The following is a 19,622-nucleotide window of genomic DNA, read 5'->3' as shown; positions in this document are numbered from 1 at the left end:
GTTTAATCGGCTATTACCTGATATCTTTCAATGCGTTCTGATATTGACTGGTAATTGTGTTTGATACTTTCTTAGACTATTTCTGCCTCTGGCTGATGTGTATTTTCTTTCCAAAGTCCACCAGAGCCTATGATTACACAGCATCCTATCTGTGGAAAACGGCAGTGCAGGGATATGGAAGAAAACTATAGGCATCCAAAGGAGCCCGGCTAGCTCAGTCGGTAGAGCATGAGGCTCTTAATCTCAGGGTCATGGGTTCGAGCCCCACGTTGGGCGAAAACAACTAAAATTGCAGTACTTTTTGACCAAAAAAATACATCCTATCTGTGGAAAACGGCAGTGCAGGGGTAGGGAAGAAAAATATAGGCATCCAAAGGAGCCCAGCTAGCTCAGTCGGTAGAGCATGAGACTCTTAATCTCAGGGTCGTGGGTGCGAGCCCCACGTTGGGCGAAAACAACTAAAATTTTAATGCTTTTTGACCAAAAAAATAGAAATTGAAAGTCTCTTTACAATATTTGCAATATTTTGATTGTTAACATGCAATATATGAATGCATGTCTGGATGATGTGTAATCGGGCAATACCACACCTTAATGTATTCACTGTAAAAGAAAAAGTATGTATCATCTTACTATAAAATAAAGTGGAGAAAACACAAATAAGACTTTTTTCCACACATGTTTAATCGGCTATTTCCTGATATTCTTCAATGCGTTCTGATATTGACTGGTAATTGTGTTTGATACTTTCTTAGACTATTTCTGCCTCTGGCTGATGTGTATTTTCTTTCCAAACTCCACCAGAGCCTATGATTACACAGCATCCTATCTGTGGAAAACGGCAGTGCAGGGATAGGGAAGAAAACTATAAGCATCCAAAGGATCACGGCTAGCTCAGTCGGTAGAGCATGAGACTCTTAATCTCATGGTCGTGGGTTCGAGCCCCATGTTGGGCGAAAACAACTAAAATTTTAGTGCTTTTTGACCAAAAAAATAGAAATTGAAAGTCTCTTTACAATATTTGCAATATTTTGATTGTTAACATGCAATATATGAATGCATGTCTGGATGATGTGTAATGGGGCAATACCACACCTTAATGTATTCACTGTAAAAGAAAAAGTATGTATCATCTTACTATAAAATAAAGTGGAGAAAACACAAATAAGACTTTTTACCACACAGGTTTAATCGGCTATTTCCTGATATTCTTCAATGCGTTCCGATATTGACTGGTAATTGTGTTTGATACTTTCTTAGACTATTTCTGCCTCTGGCTGATGTGTATTTTCTTTCCAAATTCCACCAGAGCCTATGATTACACAGCATCCTATCTGTGGAAAACGGCAGTGCAGGGATAGGGAAGAAAACTAGAAGCATCCAAAGGAGTCCGGCTAGCTCAGTCGGTAGAGCATGAGACTCTTAATCTCAGGGTCATGGGTTCGAGCCCCACGTTGGGCGAAAACAACTAAAATTGTAGTGCTTTTTGACCAAACAAATACATCCTATCTGTGGAAAGCGGCAGTGCAGGGATAGGGAAGAAAACGTTGGGCGAAAACAACTAAAATTTTAGTGCTTTTTGACCAAAAAAATAGAAATTGAAAGTCTCTTTGCAATATTTTCATTGTTAACATGCAATATATGAATGCATGTCTGGATGATGTGTAATGGGGCAATACCATACCTTAATGTATTCACTGTAAAAGAAAAAGTATGCATCATCTTACTATAAAATAAAGTGGAGAAAACACAAATAAGACTTTTTTCCACACAGGTTTAATCGGCTATTTCCTGATATTCTTCAATGCGTTCTGATATTGACTGGTAATTGTGTTTGATACTTTCTTAGACTATTTCTGCCTCTGGCTGATGTGTATTTTCTTTCCAAACTCCACCAGAGCCTATGATTACACAGCATCCTATCTGTGGAAAGCGGCAGTGCAGGGATAGGGAAGAAAACTATAGGCATCCAAAGGAGCCTGGCTAGCTCAGTCGGTAGAGCATGAGACTCTTAATCTCAGGGTCGTGGGTTCGAGCCCCACGTTGGGCGAAAACAACTAAAATTGTAGTGCTTTTTGACCAAAAAAATACATCCTATCTGTGGAAAACGGCAGTGCAGGGATAGGGAAGAAAACGTTGGGCGAAAACAACTAAAATTTTAGTGCTTTTTGACCAAAAAAATAGAAATTGAAAGTCTCTTTGCAATATTTTCATTGTTAACATGCAATATATGAATGCATGTCTGGATGATGTGTAATGGGGCAATACCATACCTTAATGTATTCACTGTAAAAGAAAAAGTATGCATCATCTTACTATAAAATAAAGTGGAGAAAACACAAATAAGACTTTTTTCCACACAGGTTTAATCGGCTATTTCCTGATATTCTTCAATGCGTTCTGATATTGACTGGTAATTGTGTTTGATACTTTCTTAGACTATTTCTGCCTCTGGCTGATGTGTATTTTCTTTCCAAACTCCACCAGAGCCTATGATTACACAGCATCCTATCTGTGGAAAGCGGCAGTGCAGGGATAGGGAAGAAAACTACAGGCATCCAAAGGAGCCCGGCTAGCTCAGTCGGTAGAGCATGAGACTCTTAATCTCAGGGTCGTGGGTTCGAGCCCCACGTTGGGCGAAAACAACTAAAATTTTAGTGCTTTTTGACCAAAAAAATAGAAATTGAAAGTCTCTTTACAATATTTGCAATATTTTGATTGTTAACATGCAATATATGAATGCATGTCTGGATGATGTGTAATGGGGCAATACCACACCTTAATGTATTCACTGTAAAAGAAAAAGTATGTATCATCTTACTATAAAATAAAGTGGAGAAAACACAAATAAGACTTTTTTCCACACAGGTTTAATCGGCTATTTCCTGATATCTTTCAATGCGTTCTGATATTGACTGGTAATTGTGTTTGATACTTTCTTAGACTATTTCTGCCTCTGGCTGATGTGTATTTTCTTTCCAAAGTCCACCAGAGCCTATGATTACACAGCATCCTATCTGTGGAAAACGGCAGTGCAGGGATATGGAAGAAAACTATAGGCATCCAAAGGAGCCCGGCTAGCTCAGTCGGTAGAGCATGAGACTCTTAATCTCAGGGTCATGGGTTCGAGCCCCACGTTGGGCGAAAACAACTAAAATTGCAGTACTTTTTGACCAAAAAAATACATCCTATCTGTGGAAAACGGCAGTGCAGGGGTAGGGAAGAAAAATATAGGCATCCAAAGGAGCCCAGCTAGCTCAGTCGGTAGAGCTTGAGACTCTTATTCTCAGGGTCGTGGGTGCGAGCCCCACGTTGGGCGAAAACAACTAAAATTTTAATGCTTTTTGACCAAAAAAATAGAAATTGAAAGTCTCTTTACAATATTTGCAATATTTTGATTGTTAACATGCAATATATGAATGCATGTCTGGATGATGTGTAATCGGGCAATACCACACCTTAATGTATTCACTGTAAAAGAAAAAGTATGTATCATCTTACTATAAAATAAAGTGGAGAAAACACAAATAAGACTTTTTTCCACACATGTTTAATCGGCTATTTCCTGATATTCTTCAATGCGTTCTGATATTGACTGGTAATTGTGTTTGATACTTTCTTAGACTATTTCTGCCTCTGGCTGATGTGTATTTTCTTTCCAAACTCCACCAGAGCCTATGATTACACAGCATCCTATCTGTGGAAAACGGCAGTGCAGGGATAGGGAAGAAAACTATAGGCATCCAAAAGATCACGGCTAGCTCAGTCGGTAGAGCATGAGACTCTTAATCTCATGGTCGTGGGTTCGAGCCCCACGTTGGGCGAAAACAACTAAAATTTTAGTGCTTTTTGACCAAAAAAATAGAAATTGAAAGTCTCTTTACAATATTTGCAATATTTTGATTGTTAACATGCAATATATGAATGCATGTCTGGATGATGTGTAATGGGGCAATACCACACCTTAATGTATTCACTGTAAAAGAAAAAGTATGTATCATCTTACTATAAAATAAAGTGGAGAAAACACAAACAAGACTTTTTTCCACACAGGTTTAATCGGCTATTTCCTGATATTCTTCAATGCGTTCCGATATTGACTGGTCATTGTGTTTGATACTTTCTTAGACTATTTCTGCCTCTGGCTGATGTGTATTTTCTTTCCAAACTCCACCAGAGCCTATGATTACACAGCATCCTATCTGTGGAAAACGGCAGTGCAGGGATAGGGAAGAAAACTAGAAGCATCCAAAGGAGTCCGGCTAGCTCAGTCGGTAGAGCATGAGACTCTTAATCTCAGGGTCGTGGGTTTGAGCCCCACGTTGGGCGAAAACAACTAAAATTGTAGTGCTTTTTGACCAAACAAATACATCCTATCTGTGGAAAGCGGCAGTGCAGGGATAGGGAAGAAAACGTTGGGCGAAAACAACTAAAATTTTAGTGCTTTTTGACCAAAAAAATAGAAATTGAAAGTCTCTTTGCAATATTTTCATTGTTAACATGCAATATATGAATGCATGTCTGGATGATGTGTAATGGGGCAATACCATACCTTAATGTATTCACTGTAAAAGAAAAAGTATGCATCATCTTACTATAAAATAAAGTGGAGAAAACACAAATAAGACTTTTTTCCACACAGGTTTAATCGGCTATTTCCTGATATTCTTCAATGCGTTCTGATATTGACTGGTAATTGTGTTTGATACTTTCTTAGACTATTTCTGCCTCTGGCTGATGTGTATTTTCTTTCCAAACTCCACCAGAGCCTATGATTACACAGCATCCTATCTGTGGAAAGCGGCAGTGCAGGGATAGGGAAGAAAACTATAGGCATCCAAAGGAGCCCGGCTAGCTCAGTCGGTAGAGCATGAGACTCTTAATCTCAGGGTCGTGGGTTCGAGCCCCACGTTGGGCGAAAACAACTAAAATTGTAGTGCTTTTTGACCAAAAAAATACATCCTATCTGTGGAAAACGGCAGTGCAGGGATAGGGAAGAAAACTATAGGCATCCAAAGGAGCCCGGCTAGCTCAGTCGGTAGAGCATGAGACTCTTAATCTCAGGGTCGTGGGTTCGAGCCCCACGTTGGGCGAAAACAACTAAAATTTTAGTGCTTTTTGACCAAAAAAATAAAAATTGAAAGTCTCTTTGCAATATTTTCATTGTTAACATGCAATATATGAATGCATGTCTGGATGATGTGTAATGGGGCAATACCATACCTTAATGTATTCACTGTAAAAGAAAAAGTATGCATCATCTTACTATAAAATAAAGTGGAGAAAACACAAATAAGACTTTTTTCCACACAGGTTTAATCGGCTATTTCCTGATATTCTTCAATGCGTTCTGATATTGACTGGTAATTGTGTTTGATACTTTCTTAGACTATTTCTGCCTCTGGCTGATGTGTATTTTCTTTCCAAACTCCACCAGAGCCTATGATTACACAGCATCCTATCTGTGGAAAGCGGCAGTGCAGGGATAGGGAAGAAAACTATAGGCCTCCAAAGGAGCCCGGCTAGCTCAGTCGGTAGAGCATGAGACTCTTAATCTCAGGGTTGTGGGTGCGAACCCCACGTTGGGCGAAAACAACTAAAATTTTAGTGCTTTTTGACCAAAAAAATAGAAATTGAAAGTCTCTTTACAATATTTGCAATATTTTGATTGTTAACATGCAATATATGAATGCATGTCTGATGATGTGTAATGGGGCAATACCACACCTTAATGTATTCACTGTAAAAGAAAAAGTATGTATCATCTTACTATAAAATAAAGTGGAGAAAACACAAATAAGACTTTTTTCCACACAGGTTTAATCGGCTATTTCCTGATATTCTTCAATGTGTTCTGATATTGACTGGTAATTGTGTTTGATACTTTCTTAGACTATTTCTGCCTCTGGCTGATGTGTATTTTCTTTCCAAACTCCACCAGAGCCTATGATTACACAGCATCCTATCTGTGGAAAACGGCAGTGCAGGGATAGGGAAGAAAACTATAGGCATCCAAAGGAGCCGGCTAGCTCAGTCGGTAGAGCATGAGACTCTTAATCTCAGGGTCGTGGGTTCGAGCCCCACGTTGGCAAAAACAACTAAAATTTTAGTGCTTTTTGACCAAAAAAATAGAAATTGAAAGTCTCTTTGCAATATTTTCATTGTTAACATGCAATATATGAATGCATGTCTGGATGATGTGTAATGGGGCAATACCATACCTTAATGTATTCACTGTAAAAGAAAAAGTATGCATCATCTTACTATAAAATAAAGTGGAGAAAACACAAATAAGACTTTTTTCCACACAGGTTTAATCGGCTATTTCCTGATATTCTTCAATGCGTTCTGATATTGACTGGTAATTGTGTTTGATACTTTCTTAGACTATTTCTGCCTCTGGCTGATGTGTATTTTCTTTCCAAACTCCACCAGAGCGTATGATTACACAGCATCCTATCTGTGGAAAGCGGCAGTGCAGGGATAGGGAAGAAAACTATAGGCCTCCAAAGGAGCCTGGCTAGCTCAGTTGGTAGAGCATGAGACTCTTAATCTCAGGGTCGTGGGTGCGAACCCCATGTTGGGCGAAAACAACTAAAATTTTAGTGCTTTTTGACCAAAAAAATAGAAATTGAAAGTCTCTTTACAATATTTGCAATATTTTGATTGTTAACATGCAATATATGAATGCATGTCTGGATGATGTGTAATGGGGCAATACCACACCTTAATGTATTCACTGTAAAAGAAAAAGTATGTGTCATCTTACTATAAAATAAAGTGGAGAAAACACAAATAAGACTTTTTTCCACACAGGTTTAATCGGCTATTTCCTGATATTCTTCAATGCGTTCTGATATTGACTGGTAATTGTGTTTGATACTTTCTTAGACTATTTCTGCCTCTGGCTGATGTGTATTTTCTTTCCAAACTCCACCAGAGCCTATGATTACACAGCATCCTATCTGTGGAAAGCGGCAGTGCAGGGATAGTGAAGAAAACTATAGGCATCCAAAGGAGCCCGGCTAGCTCAGTCGGTAGAGCATGAGACTCTTAATCTCAGGGTCGTGGGTTCGAGCCCCACGTTGGGCGAAAACAACTAAAATTTTAGTGCTTTTTGACCAAAAAAATAGAAATTGAAAGTCTCTTTACAATATTTGCAATATTTTGATTGTTAACATGCAATATATGAATGCATGTCTGGATGATGTGTAATGGGGCAATACCACACCTTAATGTATTCACTGTAAAAGAAAAAGTATGTATCATCTTACTATAAAATAAAGTGGAGAAAACACAAATAAGACTTTTTTCCACACAGGTTTAATCGGCTATTTCCTGATATCTTTCAATGCGTTCTGATATTGACTGGTAATTGTGTTTGATACTTTCTTAGACTATTTCTGCCTCTGGCTGATGTGTATTTTCTTTCCAAAGTCCACCAGAGCCTATGATTACACAGCATCCTATCTGTGGAAAACGGCAGTGCAGGGATATGGAAGAAAACTATAGGCATCCAAAGGAGCCCGGCTAGCTCAGTCGGTAGAGCATGAGGCTCTTAATCTCAGGGTCATGGGTTCGAGCCCCACGTTGGGCGAAAACAACTAAAATTGCAGTACTTTTTGACCAAAAAAATACATCCTATCTGTGGAAAACGGCAGTGCAGGGGTAGGGAAGAAAAATATAGGCATCCAAAGGAGCCCAGCTAGCTCAGTCGGTAGAGCATGAGACTCTTAATCTCAGGGTCGTGGGTGCGAGCCCCACGTTGGGAGAAAACAACTAAAATTTTAATGCTTTTTGACCAAAAAAATAGAAATTGAAAGTCTCTTTACAATATTTGCAATATTTTGATTGTTAACATGCAATATATGAATGCATGTCTGGATGATGTGTAATCGGGCAATACCACACCTTAATGTATTCACTGTAAAAGAAAAAGTATGTATCATCTTACTATAAAATAAAGTGGAGAAAACACAAATAAGACTTTTTTCCACACATGTTTAATCGGCTATTTCCTGATATTCTTCAATGCGTTCTGATATTGACTGGTAATTGTGTTTGATACTTTCTTAGACTATTTCTGCCTCTGGCTGATGTGTATTTTCTTTCCAAACTCCACCAGAGCCTATGATTACACAGCATCCTATCTGTGGAAAACGGCAGTGCAGGGATAGGGAAGAAAACTATAGGCATCCAAAGGATCCCGGCTAGCTCAGTCGGTAGAGCATGAGACTCTTAATCTCATGGTCGTGGGTTCGAGCCCCACGTTGGGCGAAAACAACAAAAATTGTAGTGCTTTTTGACCAAAAAAATACATCCTATCTGTGGAAAGCGGCAGTGCAGGGATAGCGAACAAAACGTTGGGCGAAAACAACTAAACTTTTAGTGCTTTTTGACCAAAAAAATAGAAATTGAAAGTCTCTTTACAATATTTGCAATATTTTCATTGTTAACATGCAATATATGAATGCATGTCTGGATGATGTGTAATGGGGCAATACCACACCTTAATGTATTCACTGTAAAAGAAAAAGTATGTATCATCTTACTATAAAATAAAGTGGAGAAAACACAAATAAGACTTTTTTCCACACAGGTTTAATCGGCTATTTCCTGATATTCTTCAATGCGTTCTGATATTGACTGGTAATTGTGTTTGATACTTTCTTAGACTATTTCTGCCTCTGGCTGATGTGTATTTTCTTTCCAAACTCCACCAGAGCCTATGATTACACAGCATCCTATCTGTGGAAAACGGCAGTGCAGGGATAGGGAAGAAAACTATAGGCATCCAAAGGATCCCGGCTAGCTCAGTAGGTAGAGCATGAGACTCTTAATCTCATGGTCGTGGGTTCGAGCCCCACGTTGGGCGAAAACAACTAAAATTTTAGTGCTTTTTGACCAAAAAAATAGAAATTGAAAGTCTCTTTACAATATTTGCAATATTTTGATTGTTAACATGCAATATATGAATAGATGTCTGGATGATGTGTAATGGGGCAATACCACACCTTAATGTATTCACTGTAAAAGAAAAAGTATGTATCATCTTACTATAAAATAAAGTGGAGAAAACACAAATAAGACTTTTTTCCACACATGTTTAATCGGCTATTTCCTGATATTCTTCAATGCGTTCTGATATTGACTGGTAATTGTGTTTGATACTTTCTTAGACTATTTCTGCCTCTGGCTGATGTGTATTTTCTTTCCAAACTCCACCAGAGCCTATGATTACACAGCATCCTATCTGTGGAAAACGGCAGTGCAGGGATAGGGAAGAAAACTATAAGCATCCAAAGGAGCCTGGCTAGCTCAGTCGGTAGAGCATGAGACTCTTAATCTCAGGGTCGTGGGTTCGAGCCCCACGTTGGGCGAAAACAACTAAAATTGTAGTGCTTTTTGACCAAAAAAATACATCCTATCTGTGGAAAACGGCAGTGCAGGGATAGGGAAGAAAACTATAGGCATCCAAAGGAGCCCGGCTAGCTCAGTCGATAGAGCATGAGACTCTTAATCTCAGGGTCGTGGGTGCGAGCCCCACGTTGGGCGAAAACACCTAAAATTTTAATGCTTTTTGATCAATAAAATAGAAATTGAAAGTCTCTTTACAATATTTGCAATATTTTGATTGTTAACATGCAATATATGAATGCATGTCTGGATGATGTGTAATGGGGCAATACCACACCTTAATGTATTCACTGTAAAAGAAAAAGTATGTATCATCTTACTATAAAATAAAGTGGAGAAAACACAAATAAGACTTTTTTCCACACAGGTTTAATCGGCTATTTCCTGATATTCTTCAAAGCGTTCTGATATTGACTGGTAATTGTGTTTGATACTTTCTTAGACTATTTCTGCCTCTGGCTGATGTGTATTTTCTTTCCAAACTCCACCAGAGCCTATGATTACACAGCATCCTATCTGTGGAAAACGGCAGTGCAGGGATAGGGAAGAAAACTATAGGCATCCAAAGGAGCCCGGCTAGCTCAGTCGGTAGAGCATGAGACTCTTAATCTCAGGGTCGTGGGTTCGAGCCCCACGTTGGGCGAAAACAACTAAAATTGTAGTGCTTTTTGACCAAAAAAATACATCCTATCTGTGGAAAACGGCAGTGCAGGGATAGGGAAGAAAACTATAGGCATCCAAAGGAGCCCGGCTAGCTCAGTCGGTAGAGCATGAGACTCTTAATCTCAGGGTCGTGGGTTCAAGCCCCACGTTGGGCGAAAACAACTAAAATTGTAGTGCTTTTTGACCAAAAAAATACATCCTATCTGTGGAAAGCGGCAGTGCAGGGATAGGGAACAAAACGTTGGGCGAAAACAACTAAACTTTTAGTGCTTTTTGACCAAAAAAATAGAAATTGAAAGTCTCTTTACAATATTTGCAATATTTTCATTGTTAACATGCAATATATGAATGCATGTCTGGATGATGTGTAATGGGGCAATACCACACCTTAATGTATTCACTGTAAAAGAAAAAGTATGTATCATCTTACTATAAAATAAAGTGGAGAAAACACAAATAAGACTTTTTTCCACACAGGTTTAATCGGCTATTTCCTGATATTCTTCAATGCGTTCTGATATTGACTGGTAATTGTGTTTGATACTTTCTTAGACTATTTCTGCCTCTGGCTGATGTGTATTTTCTTTCCAAACTCCACCAGAGCCTATGATTACACAGCATCCTATCTGTGGAAAACGGCAGTGCAGGGATAGGGAAGAAAACTATAGGCATCCAAAGGATCCCGGCTAGCTCAGTCGGTAGAGCATGAGACTCTTAATCTCATGGTCGTGGGTTCGAGCCCCACGTTGGGCGAAAACAACTAAAATTGTAGTGCTTTTGGACCAAAAAAATACATCCTATCTGTGGAAAACGGCAGTGCAGGGGTAGGGAAGAAAAATATAGGCATCCAAAGGAGCCCGGCTAGCTCAGTCGGTAGAGCATGAGACTCTTAATCTCAGGGTCGTGGGTGCGAGCCCCACGTTGGGCGAAAACAACTAAAATTTTAATGCTTTTTGACCAAAAAAATAGAAATTGAAAGTCTCTTTACAATATTTGCAATATTTTGATTGTTAACATGCAATATATGAATGCATGTCTGGATGATGTGTAATGGGGCAATACCACACCTTAATGTATTCACTGTAAAAGAAAAAGTATGTATCATCTTACTATAAAATAAAGTGGAGAAAACACAAATAAGACTTTTTTCCACACATGTTTAATCGGCTATTTCCTGATATTCTTCAATGCGTTCTGATATTGACTGGTAATTGTGTTTGATACTTTCTTAGACTATTTCTGCCTCTGGCTGATGTGTATTTTCTTTCCAAACTCCACCAGAGCCTATGATTACACAGCATCCTAGCTGTGGAAAACGGCAGTGCAGGGATAGGGAAGAAAACTATAAGCATCCAAAGGAGCCCGGCTAGCTCAGTCGGTAGAGCATGAGACTCTTAATCTCAGGGTCGTGGGTTCGAGCCCCACGTTGGGCGAAAACAACTAAAATTGTAGTGCTTTTTGACCAAAAAAATACATCCTATCTGTGGAAAACGGCAGTGCAGGGATAGGGAAGAAAACTATAGGCATCCAAAGGAGCCCGGCTAGCTCAGTCGGTAGAGCATGAGACTCTTAATCTCAGGGTCGTGGGTGCGAGCCCCACGTTGTGCGAAAACACCTAAAATTTTAATGCTTTTTGACCAATAAAATAGAAATTGAAAGTCTCTTTACAATATTTGCAATATTTTGATTGTTAACATGCAATATATGAATCCATGTCTGGATGATGTGTAATGGGGCAATACCACACCTTAATGTATTCACTGTAAAAGAAAAAGTATGTATCATCTTACTATAAAATAAAGTGGAGAAAACACAAATAAGACTTTTTTCCACACAGGTTTAATCGGCTATTTCCTGATATTCTTCAATGCGTTCTGATATTGACTGGTAATTGTGTTTGATACTTTCTTAGACTATTTCTGCCTCTGGCTGATGTGTATTTTCTTTCCAAACTCCACCAGAGCCTATGATTACACAGCATCCTAGCTGTGGAAAACGGCAGTGCAGGGATAGGGAAGAAAACTATAAGCATCCAAAGGAGCCCGGCTAGCTCAGTCGGTAGAGCATGAGACTCTTAATCTCAGGGTCGTGGGTTCAAGCCCCACGTTGGGCGAAAACAACTAAAATTGTAGTGCTTTTTGACCAAAAAAGTACATCCTATCTGTGGAAAACGGCAGTGCAGGGATAGGGAAGAAAACTATAGGCATCCAAAGGAGCCCGGCTAGCTCAGTCGGTAGAGCATGAGACTCTTAATCTCAGGGTCGTGGGTTCAAGCCCCACGTTGGGCGAAAACAACAAAAATTGTAGTGCTTTTTGACCAAAAAAATACATCCTATCTGTGGAAAGCGGCAGTGCAGGCATAGGGAACAAAACGTTGGGTGAAAACAACTAAACTTTTAGTGCTTTTTGACCAAAAAAATAGAAATTGAAAGTCTCTTTACAATATTTGCAATATTTTGATTGTTAACATGCAATATATGAATGCATGTCTGGATGATGTGTAATGGGGCAATACCACACCTTAATGTATTCACTGTAAAAGAAAAAGTATGTATCATCTTACTATAAAATAAAGTGGAGAAAACACAAATAAGACTTTTTTCCACACAGGTTTAATCGGCTATTTCCTGATATTCTTCAATGCGTTCTGATATTGACTGGTAATTGTGTTTGATACTTTCTTAGACTATTTCTGCCTCTGGCTGATGTGTATTTTCTTTCCAAACTCCACCAGAGCCTATGATTACACAGCATCTTATCTGTGGAAAACGGCAGTGCAGGGATAGGGAAGAAAACTATAGGCATCCAAAGGATCCAGGCTAGCTCAGTCGGTAGAGCATGAGACTCTTAATCTCATGGTCGTGGGTTCGAGCCCCACGTTGGGTGAAAACAACTAAAATTTTAGTGCTTTTTGACCAAAAAAATAGAAATTGAAAGTCTCTTTACAATATTTGCAATATTTTGATTGTTAACATGCAATATATGAATGCATGACTGGATGATGTGTAATGGGGCAATACCACACCTTAATGTATTCACTGTAAAAGAAAAAGTATGTATCATCTTACTATAAAATAAAGTGGAGAAAACACAAATAAGACTTTTTTCCACACAGGTTTAATCGACTATTTCCTGATATTCTTCAATGCGTTCTGATATTGACTGGTAATTGTGTTTGATACTTTCTTAGACTATTTCTGCCTCTGGCTGATGTGTATTTTCTTTCCAAACTCCACCAGAGCCTATGATTACACAGCATCCTATCTGTGGAAAACGGCAGTGCAGGGATAGGGAAGAAAACTATAAGCATCCAAAGGAGCCCGGCTAGCTCAGTCGGTAGAGCATGAGACTCTTAATCTCACGGTTGTGGGTTCGAGCCCCACGTTGGGCGAAAACAACTAAAATTGTACTGCTTTTTGACCAAAAAAATACATCCTATCTGTGGAAAACGGCAGTGCAGGGATAGGGAAGAAAACTATAAGAATCCAAAAGAGCCCGGCTAGCTCAGTCGGTAGAGCATGAGACTCTTAATCTCAGGGTCGTGGGTTCGAGCCCCACGTTGGGTGAAAACAACTAAAATTTTAGTGCTTTTTGACCAAAAAAATAGAAATTGAAAGTCTCTTTACAATATTTGCAATATTTTGATTGTTAACATGCAATATATGAATGCATGTCTGGATGATGTGTAATGGGGCAATACCACACCTTAATGTATTCACTGTAAAAGAAAAAGTATGTATCATCTTACTATAAAATAAAGTGGAGAAAACACAAATAAGACTTTTTTCCACACAGGTTTAATCGGCTATTTCCTGATATTCTTCAATGCGTTCTGATATTGACTGGTAATTGTGTTTGATACTTTCTTAGACTATTTCTGCCTCTGGCTGATGTGTATTTTCTTTCCAAACTCCACCAGAGCCTATGATTACACAGCATCCTATCTGTGGAAAACGGCAGTGCAGGGATAGGGAAGAAAACTATAAGCATCCAAAGGAGCCCGGCTAGCTCAGTCGGTAGAGCATGAGACTCTTAATCTCAGGGTCGTGGGTTCGAGCCCCACGTTGGGCGAAAACAACTGAAATTGTAGTGCTTTTTGACCAAAAAAATACATCCTATCTGTGGAAAACGGCAGTGCAGGGATAGGGAAGAAAACTATAGGCATCCAAAGGAGCCCGGCTAGCTCAGTCGGTAGAGCATGAGACTCTTAATCTCAGGGTCGTGGGTGCGAGCCCCACGTTGGGCGAAAGCAACTAAAATTTTAATGCTTTTTGACCAAAAAAATAGAAATTGAAAGTCTCTTTACAATATTTGCAATATTTTGATTGTTAACATGCAATATATGAATGCATGTCTGGATGATGAGTAATGGGGCAATACCACACCTTAATGTATTCACTGTAAAAGAAAAAGTATGTATCATCTTACTATAAAATAAAGTGGAGAAAACACAAATAAGACTTTTTTCCACACAGGTTTAATCGGCTATTTCCTGATATTCTTCAATGCGTTCTGATATTGACTGGTAATTGTGTTTGATACTTTCTGAGACTATTTCTGCCTCTGGCTGATGTGTATTTTCTTTCCAAACTCCACCAGAGCCTATGATTACACAGCATCCTATCTGTGGAAAACGGCAGTGCAGGGATAGGGAAGAAAACTATAGGCATCCAAAGGAGCCCGGCTAGCTCAGTCGGTAGAGCATGAGACTCTTAATCTCAGGGTCGTGGGTTCGAGCCCCACGTTGGGCGAAAACAACTAAAATTGTAGTGCTTTTTGACCAAAAAAATACATCCTATCTGTGGAAAACGGCAGTGCAGGGATAGGGAAGAAAACTATAAGCTTCCAAAGGAGCCCGGCTAGCTCAGTCGGTAGAGCATGAGACTCTTAATCTCAGGGTCGTGTGTTCAAGCCCCACATTGGGCGAAAACAACTAAAATTGTAGTGCTTTTTGACCAAAAAAATACATCCTATCTGTGGAAAGCGGCAGTGCAGGGATAGGGAACAAAACGTTGGGCGAAAACAACTAAAATTTTAGTGCCTTTTGACCAAAAAAATAGAAATTGAAAGTCTCTTTACAATATTTGCAATATTTTCATTGTTAACATGCAATATATGAATGCATGTCTGGATGATGTGTAATGGGGCAATACCACACCTTAATCTATTCACTGTAAAAGAAAAAGTATGTATCATCTTACTATAAAATAAAGTGGAGAAAACACAAATAAGACTTTTTTCCACACAGGTTTAATCGGCTATTTCCTGATATTCTTCAATGCGTTCTGATATTGACTGGTAATTGTGTTTGATACTTTCTTAGACTATTTCTGCCTCTAGCTGATGTGTATTTTCTTTCCAAACTCCACCAGAGCCTATGATTACACAGCATCCTATCTGTGGAAAACGGCAGTGCAGGGATAGGGAAGAAAACTATAGGCATCCAAAGGATCCCGGCTAGCTCAGTCGGTAGAGCATGAGACTCTTAATCTCATGGTGTGGGTTCAAGCCCCACGTTGGGCAAAAACAACTAAAATTTTAGTGCTTTTTGACCAAAAAAATAGAAATTGAAAGTCTCTTTACAATATTTGCAATATTTTGATTGTTAACATGCAATATATGAATGCATGTCTGGATGATGTGTAATGGGGCAATACCACACCTTAATGTATTCACTGTAAAAGAAAAAGTATGTATCATCTTACTATAAAATAAAGTGGAGAAAACACAAATAAGACTTTTTTCCACACAGGTTTAATCGGCTATTTCCTGATATCTTTCAATGCGTTCTGATATTGACTGGTAATTGTGTTTGATACTTTCTTAGAATATTTCTGCCTCTGGCTGATGTGTATTTTCTTTCCAAAGTCCACCAGAGCCTATGATTACACAGCATCCTATCTGTGGAAAACGGCAGTGCAGGGATATGGAAGAAAACTATAGGCATTCAAAGGAGCCCGGCTAGCTCAGTCGGTAGAGCATGAGACTCTTAATCTCAGGGTCGTGGGTTCGAGCCCCACGTTGGGCGAAAACAACTAAAATTGTAGTACTTTTTGACCAAAAAAATACATCCTATCTGTGGAAAACGGCAGTGCAGGGGTAGGGAAGAAAAATATAGGCATCCAAAGGAGCCCGGCTAGCTCAGTCGGTAGAGCATGAGACTCTTAATCTCAGGGTCGTGGGTGCGAGCCCCACGTTGGGAGAAAACAACTAAAATTTTAATGCTTTTTGACCAAAAAAATAGAAATTGAAAGTCTCTTTACAATATTTGCAATATTTTGATTGTTAACATGCAATATATGAATGCATGTCTGGATGATGTGTAATGGGGCAATACCACACCTTAATGTATTCACTGTAAAAGAAAAAGTATGTATCATCTTACTATAAAATAAAGTGGAGAAAACACAAATAAGACTTTTTTCCACACATGTTTAATCGGCTATTTCCTGATATTCTTCAATGCGTTCTGATATTGACTGGTAATTGTGTTTGATACTTTCTTAGACTATTTCTGCCTCTGGCTGATGTGTATATTCTTTCCAAACTCCACCAGAGCCTATGATTACACAGCATCCTAGCTGTGGAAAACGGCAGTGCAGGGATAGGGAAGAAAACTATAAGCAACCAAAGGAGCCCGGCTAGCTCAGTCGGTAGAGCATGAGACTCTTAATCTCAGGGTCGTGGGTTCGAGCCCCACGTTGGGCGAAAACAACTAAAATTGTAGTGCTTTTTGACCAAAAAAATACATCCTATCTGTGGAAAACGGCAGTGCAGGGATAGGGAAGAAAACTATAGGCATCCAAAGTAGCCCGGCTAGCTCAGTCGGTAGAGCATGAGACTCTTAATCTCATGGTCGTGGGTTCGAGCCCCACGTTGGGCGAAAACAACTAAAATTTTAGTGCTTTTTGACCAAAAAAATAGAAATTGAAAGTCTCTTTACAATATTTGCAATATTTTGATTGTTAACATGCAATATATGAATGCATGTCTGGATGATGTGTAATGGGGCAATACCACACCTTAATGTATTCACTGTAAAAGAAAAAGTATGTATCATCTTACTATAAAATAAAGTGGAGAAAACACAAATAAGACTTTTTTCCACACAGGTTTAATCGGCTATTTCCTGATATTCTTCAATGCGTTCTGATATTGACTGGTAATTATGTTTGATACTTTCTTAGACTATTTCTGCCTCTGGCTGATGTGTATTTTCTTTCCAAACTCCACCAGAGCCTATGATTACACAGCATCCTATCTGTGGAAAACGGCAGTGCATGGATAGGGAAGAAAACTATAGGCATCCAAAGGAGCCCGGCTAGCTCAGTCGGTAGAGCATGAGACTCTTAATCTCAGGGTCGTGGGTTCGAGCCCCACGTTGGGCGAAAACAACTAAAATTGTAGTGCTTTTTGACCAAAAAAATACATCCTATCTGTGGAAAACGGCAGTGCAGGGATAGGGAAGAAAACTATAGGCATCCAAAGGTGCCCGGCTAGCTCAGTTGGTAGAGCATGAGACTCTTAATCTCAGCGTAGTGGGTTTGAGCCCCACGTTGGGCGAAAACAACTAAAATTTTAGTGCTTTTTGACCAAAAAAATAGAAATTGAAAGTCTCTTTGCAATATTTTCATTGTTAACATGCAATATATGAATGCATGTCTGGATGATGTGTAATGGGGCAATACCACACCTTAATGTATTCACTGTAAAAGAAAAAGTATGTATCATCTTACTATAAAATAAAGTGGAGAAAACACAAATAAGACTTTTTTCCACACAGGTTTAATCGGCTATTTCCTGATATTCTTCAATGCGTTCTGATATTGACTGGTAATTGTGTTTGATACTTTCTTAGACTATTTCTGCCTCTGGCTGATGTGTATTTTCTTTCCAAACTCCACCAGAGCCTATGATTACACAGCATCCTATCTGTGGAAAGCGGCAGTGCAGGGATAGGGAAGAAAACTATAGACATCCAAAGGAGCCCGGCTAGCTCAGTCGGTAGAGCATGAGACTCTTAATCTCAGGGTCGTGGGTTCGAGCCCCACGTTGGGCGAAAACAACTAAAATTTTAGTGCTTTTTGACCAAAAAAATAGAAATTGAAAGTCTCTTTGCAATATTTTCATTGTTAACATGCAATATATGAATGCATGTCTGGATGATGTGTAATGGGGCAATACCATACCTTAATGTATTCACTGTAAAAGAAAAAGTATGCATCATCTTACTATAAAATAAAGTGGAGAAAACACAAATAAGACTTTTTTCCACACAGGTTTAATCGGCTATTTCCTGATATTCTTCAATGCGTTCTGATATTGACTGGTAATTGTGTTTGATACTTTCTTAGACTATTTCTGCCTCTGGCTGATGTGTATTTTCTTTCCAAACTCCACCAGAGCCTATGATTACACAGCATCCTATCTGTGGAAAGCGGCAGTGTGGGGATAGGGAAGAAAACTATAGGCCTCCAAAGGAGCCCGGCTAACTCAGTCGGTAGAGCACGAGACTCTTAATATCAGGGTCGTGGGTGCGAACCCCACGTTGGGCGAAAACAACTAAAATTTTTTAGTGCTTTTTGACCAAAAAAATAGAAATTGAAAGTCTCTTTACAATATTTGCAATATTTTGATTGTTAACATGCAATATATGAATGCATGTCTGGATGATGTGTAATGGGGCAATACCACACCTTAATGTATTCACTGTAAAAGAAAAAGTATGTATCATCTGACTATAAAATAAAGTGGAGAAAACACAAATAAGACTTTTTTCCACACAGGTTTAATCGGCTATTTCCTGATATTCTTCAATGCGTTCTGATATTGACTGGTAATTGTGTTTGATACTTTCTTAGACTATTTCTGCCTCTGGCTGATGTGTATTTTCTTTCCAAACTCCACCAGAGCCTATGATTGCACAGCATCCTATCTGTGGAAAACGGCAGTGCAGGGATAGGGAAGAAAACTATAGGCATCCAAAGGAGCCCGGCTAGCTCATTCAGAAGAGCATGAGACTCTTAATCTCAGGGTCGTGGGTTTGAGCCCCACGTTGGGCGAAAACAACTAAAATTGTAGTGCTTTTTGACCAAAAAAATACATCCTATCTGTGGAAAACGGCAGTGCAGGGATAGGGAAGAAAACTATAGGCATCCAAAGGAGCCCGGCTAGCTCAGTCGGTAAAGCATGAGACTCTTAATCTCAGGGTCGTGGGTTCGAGCCCCACGTTGGCGAAAACAACTAAAATTTTAGTGCTTTTTGACCAAAAAATAGAAATTGAAAGTCTCTTTACAATATTTGCAATATTTTCATTGTTAACATGCAATATATGAATGCATGTCTGGATGATGTGTAATGGGGCAATACCACACCTTAATGTATTCACTGTAAAAGAAAAAGTATGTATCATCTTACTATAAAATAAAGTGGAGAAAACACAAATAAGACTTTTTTCCACACAGGTTTAATCGGCTATTTCCTGATATTCTTCAATGCGTTCTGATATTGACTGGTAATTGTGTTTGATACTTTCTTAGACT

The 19,622-nt window shown here is 39.0% G+C and overlaps 13 non-coding genes across 13 annotated transcripts; all 13 read left to right on the top strand.

Moving 5' to 3' along the window:
* Window positions 1-2,566: 2,566 nt before the first annotated feature.
* TRNAK-CUU (transfer RNA lysine (anticodon CUU)) lies at window positions 2,567-2,639 on the top strand. The gene has a single exon. It is a non-coding gene; the product is annotated as a tRNA-Lys (tRNA).
* Window positions 2,640-4,845: 2,206 nt separating this feature from the next.
* On the top strand, window positions 4,846-4,918 carry TRNAK-CUU (transfer RNA lysine (anticodon CUU)). The gene has a single exon. It is a non-coding gene; the product is annotated as a tRNA-Lys (tRNA).
* Window positions 4,919-5,020: 102 nt separating this feature from the next.
* Window positions 5,021-5,093, top strand: TRNAK-CUU (transfer RNA lysine (anticodon CUU)). The gene has a single exon. It is a non-coding gene; the product is annotated as a tRNA-Lys (tRNA).
* Window positions 5,094-7,019: 1,926 nt separating this feature from the next.
* TRNAK-CUU (transfer RNA lysine (anticodon CUU)) lies at window positions 7,020-7,092 on the top strand. The gene has a single exon. It is a non-coding gene; the product is annotated as a tRNA-Lys (tRNA).
* A 2,895-nt stretch (window positions 7,093-9,987) lies between these two features.
* TRNAK-CUU (transfer RNA lysine (anticodon CUU)) lies at window positions 9,988-10,060 on the top strand. The gene has a single exon. It is a non-coding gene; the product is annotated as a tRNA-Lys (tRNA).
* Window positions 10,061-11,440: 1,380 nt separating this feature from the next.
* Window positions 11,441-11,513, top strand: TRNAK-CUU (transfer RNA lysine (anticodon CUU)). Its single transcript has one exon. It is a non-coding gene; the product is annotated as a tRNA-Lys (tRNA).
* Window positions 11,514-14,078: 2,565 nt separating this feature from the next.
* Window positions 14,079-14,151, top strand: TRNAK-CUU (transfer RNA lysine (anticodon CUU)). Its single transcript has one exon. It is a non-coding gene; the product is annotated as a tRNA-Lys (tRNA).
* Window positions 14,152-14,758: 607 nt separating this feature from the next.
* On the top strand, window positions 14,759-14,831 carry TRNAK-CUU (transfer RNA lysine (anticodon CUU)). The gene has a single exon. It is a non-coding gene; the product is annotated as a tRNA-Lys (tRNA).
* A 1,204-nt stretch (window positions 14,832-16,035) lies between these two features.
* Window positions 16,036-16,108, top strand: TRNAK-CUU (transfer RNA lysine (anticodon CUU)). Its single transcript has one exon. It is a non-coding gene; the product is annotated as a tRNA-Lys (tRNA).
* Window positions 16,109-16,715: 607 nt separating this feature from the next.
* On the top strand, window positions 16,716-16,788 carry TRNAK-CUU (transfer RNA lysine (anticodon CUU)). Its single transcript has one exon. It is a non-coding gene; the product is annotated as a tRNA-Lys (tRNA).
* Window positions 16,789-16,890: 102 nt separating this feature from the next.
* Window positions 16,891-16,963, top strand: TRNAK-CUU (transfer RNA lysine (anticodon CUU)). The gene has a single exon. It is a non-coding gene; the product is annotated as a tRNA-Lys (tRNA).
* A 432-nt stretch (window positions 16,964-17,395) lies between these two features.
* On the top strand, window positions 17,396-17,468 carry TRNAK-CUU (transfer RNA lysine (anticodon CUU)). The gene has a single exon. It is a non-coding gene; the product is annotated as a tRNA-Lys (tRNA).
* A 598-nt stretch (window positions 17,469-18,066) lies between these two features.
* Window positions 18,067-18,139, top strand: TRNAK-CUU (transfer RNA lysine (anticodon CUU)). Its single transcript has one exon. It is a non-coding gene; the product is annotated as a tRNA-Lys (tRNA).
* Window positions 18,140-19,622: the final 1,483 nt, after the last annotated feature.

This window comes from Ambystoma mexicanum, chromosome 4q, assembly GCF_040938575.1.
Source record: "Ambystoma mexicanum isolate Mex_15411 chromosome 4q, UKY_AmexF1_1, whole genome shotgun sequence".
NCBI classification, from domain to species: domain Eukaryota; kingdom Metazoa; phylum Chordata; class Amphibia; order Caudata; family Ambystomatidae; genus Ambystoma; species Ambystoma mexicanum.
The sequence above is the reverse complement of the archived record's forward strand: the minus strand, read 5'-3'. Positions and strand labels throughout refer to the sequence as shown.